Source organism: Atta cephalotes (assembly GCF_000143395.1).
Source record: "Atta cephalotes unplaced genomic scaffold scaffold00040, whole genome shotgun sequence".
Lineage (NCBI taxonomy): Eukaryota > Metazoa > Arthropoda > Insecta > Hymenoptera > Formicidae > Atta > Atta cephalotes.
Genome location: NW_012130104.1, coordinates 84340 through 88326, shown reverse-complemented (window position 1 = coordinate 88326; position 3987 = coordinate 84340).

Here is a 3987-nt window from a genome sequence, read left to right as displayed (position 1 = left end):
TGACGTCGAAGACTGGCATAGCGGTGGAAGAGAGAAAGTTTTCGAAGATGCAGAATTGGAGGCATTACTTGAGCAAGACTCGTGTCAAAATCAAGAAGAATTGGCACGATCATTGGGAGTGACTCAACAAGCCATTTCAAAACGCCTCAAAGCCATGGGAATGATTCAGAAGCAAAGAAATTGGGTGCTGTACGAATTGAAGCCGAGAGATGTTGAACGGCATTGGTTTGCTTGTGAACAGCTGCTTGAAAGGCAAAGACGGAAGGGATTTCTGCATCGCATTGTGACTGGGGACGAAAAATGGGTTCATTACGATAATCCTAAGCGCAGAAAATCATGGGGAGTTGCCGGCCATGCTTCCACGTCGACGGCCAAACCGAATATTCACGGCTCCAAGGTCATGCTCTGTATTTGCTGGGACCAGCTCGGCGTAGTGTATTATGAATTGTTAAAACCGACTGAAACAATCACAAGCGATCGGTATCGAACGTAATTGATGCGTTTGAGCCGAGCATTGAAAGACAAACGGCCGCAATACAACGAGAGACACGATAAAGTGATTTTGGAGCATGACAATGCTCGACCCCATGTTGCGAAAGTAATCAAGACATACTTGGAAACGTTGAAATGGGAAGTCCTACCCCACCCGCCGTATTCTCCAGACGTTGTTCCCTCTGACTATCACTTGTTTCGATCAATGGCACACGGCCTGGCTGACCAGCACTTCCGGTCTTATGAAGAAGTAAAAAATTGGATCGATTCGTGGATAGCCTCAAAAGATGACCAGTTTTTTCGACGCGGGATTCATACGCTACCCGAAAGATGGGAGAAAGTAGTGGCCAGCGATGGACAATACTTTGAATCATAAATGTATAACCAGTTTTTTACAATAAAACCTCGAATTTCGGAAAAAAACGGCGGAAGCAAAGTTGTATACCTAATATAATAATTAATTCAATTCATTAATTGTTACTTGTAATGGACACATTGATACTTTTGATTTAAAAGTCTGCATACCATCAAAAGTCAGCATTCTACTGAAAAGATATATCGTAATTAGAAATTATTCCTTTTTTTCTTAACATTTTATATATTCTGCCACTTGTTACAGAAAATACATCTCGTTCTTGATAATATCTTTATAATTCATAAAATAGTGAGCCAAAAAGTAAATTACTTAATCGATCCTTTAAAGATATATGTAAAAAGAAAGGTCCATTTTGTTTTGAAGATTTCTGAAGAAAAATCGTATGACAAGATGTATATACATCTTATGTATCGCGCAGATATAAAATTTAATAGTATGAAACAGTATGGATAATAGTAAAATATTTTAATATCTGCAGAGTAGGAAATTCATTTAGAAATGAATATTTTGATATGTTCAATGTTTTTGAAACATGACAATTAATCAATTTCAATACATCTTCTAATGCAATACATCTGATAAATTATGTCGAATCATGAAACTCATTATAAGAAGGTTACTTTCTTCCTTACTAAGTACAGCTCCTGGACAAATAGGTACTCTTTCCTGAAAATTTTATATAAATGCTATATTTTAATTAAAAGTTAATGAAAAATTAAAAGACTTAACAGAAGTATTTTCACTTATAATAATTATTGGGAGTTCAAATTAGTTCGGTCTGTTTTTTTTGTGTTCAAAATGCATTTATTTCAAAATAAAATGAATGAACAGATCAATTAAAGTATTGTCCATCGCTGCCTACTTTTTCCCATCTCTCAAGCAATTTTCGAATTCCATTTCGAAAAAATGACTCGTCTTTGGAGGTGATCCAATTTTGGAGCCAATTTTCGATTTCTGCGAAAGAAGTAACTTGCCAAATCGTGCTGCATCCTTTGGAACAACCAATAATCAGAAAGAGCAATGTCCGGAGAATACGGCGGGTGCGGTAAAACATCCCATTTGAGCGTTTCCAAATATTTTTTTACGACTTTAGCGACATGAGGCCGAGCATTGTCATGAAGAAGAATAACTTTATCATGTCTTTCTTCTCATATTCCGGCCGTTTTTCTCGCAATGCACGGCTTAAACGAATCAATTGTAGCCGATGCCAATCGCCCGTAATGAAATCGCCAGGTTTCAGCAGTTCATAGTAAACAAGACCCTTTTGGTCTCACAAAATACAGAGCATGATCTTCGAATTATGAATGTTCGGCCGTGGTGTTGATGTTGAGGTCGATGGCAACGATTGATAGGGCTCAGCGTAATATTTTTTCTTCTTGGGGTTGTCGTAGAATATCCATTTCTCCTCTCCAATCACAATCCGATGCAAAAAACCTTTTCTCTGTTGTCTTTGAATCAGCTGTTCGCAAGTGAAAAATCGTCTTTCAATGTCTCTCGGTTTCAGTTCATAAGGCACCCAATTTCTTTGTTTTTGAATCATTCCCATGGCTCTCAATCGTACAGAAACGACTTGTTGAGTTACCCCCAATGATTCTGCAAACTTCTTTTGCGTTTGACTCTGATCTTCTTCGAGTAATGTAATAATTCTCTAATTCTTTGTCTTCGAATTTTTTTGGCTGTCCAGAGCGAGGCTTATCTTTAACGCTGAAATCTCCATGCTTGAAACGTCGAAATCATTCCCTATGATTTATCAGTTGGAGCAGTGTCACCATAAACTTCGACAAGCATTCGATGGGCTTCAGCCGCACTTTTCTTCCAATTAAAGCAGAAAATCAAAACCTCTCTCTTGTTGATGTTGAGGTCGATGGCAACGATTGACCGGGCTTAGCGTAGTATTTTTTCTTCTTGAGTTTGTCATAGAATATCACTTCTCATCTCTATTTATATTTTGTAATTATACTTGCAAAAATTAAATTAATAATACAATTAGATTTAATTCATTAGTCACATAATAAAGTTTATTCTTATACATGTATAAATCAAGAAATTACTTTTTATTTACATTATTTTGCACAAAACTATATTGTACTTTTATAGGATAAAATTTATTATTATCCACCTTTGCACAATAACGCATTTAATGTAAGTCATTAATATAATTAATAATAAAAATTTACAGCTTTTAGCTTCATTTATTTCTTTGGAGATATCATCTTTGGTATTTTTCTAAATTTCTAAGTAAAGTCAACAATTTTGTTAAATAATATTTTAAATAAAGGGAATCCTATATTCGGTCAAAGCGGATTCTAGTACTTAAATACATAATTCTTTATGAATTTATAACAATCTACATATCGGCTACATATCGTATGATCGAATGTAGAATTCCTTTATTTAATTAAATTTATTCTCATCAATATTTGCTTCATATTGCTTAAATAATATTTCAATAACCTCCTTTCTGGACAAGCAAACTATAGACTGTTAGGCCACTTTCTGTAATAGAATTTTTATCATAAATTTTGTACAAAATGTTTGCAGCATTGCTTTTATTAGTAATACAATTTTATCTTAAAAATGACACAAAATATTCGAATTTCTTACTAACACCGTGCGTATATTGACTCATAGAACACGTACTCAACACATTGCTCAAGTTCAAATAAGAAAAGCACAGTTGTTGATTTCATGTACAAACATGTTTAATGTTAATTTTACGTTATTCGTATATTTTATTTCATATATTTTAACAAATTCCATATTTAGATCTTGAATCGATGATGATAATGGGACTGTTGACTGTATTAATCGCACACTTCTCGATAAATGCCTTCCATGTAACATGAAATATGAACATACGGTTGCCTTGATTATTGCCAATCGCAATTTGCATATGAGATATTCCACAACGAATGATCTCAATGTTCTCCAGGAACATGTACATTGTCGATGTCATATAATGCATATTTCCTCATCAAGATATGAGGCTTTTAGCGAGATTTCCAAGATGTACTAGATGATGTTTGAGAAAATGCGGTATAGAAAAAAAGAAAGCCATGTAAATAGATTTTACAAAAATACATAACGTATACGCAAATATTTTATATTAAGTGTACAAC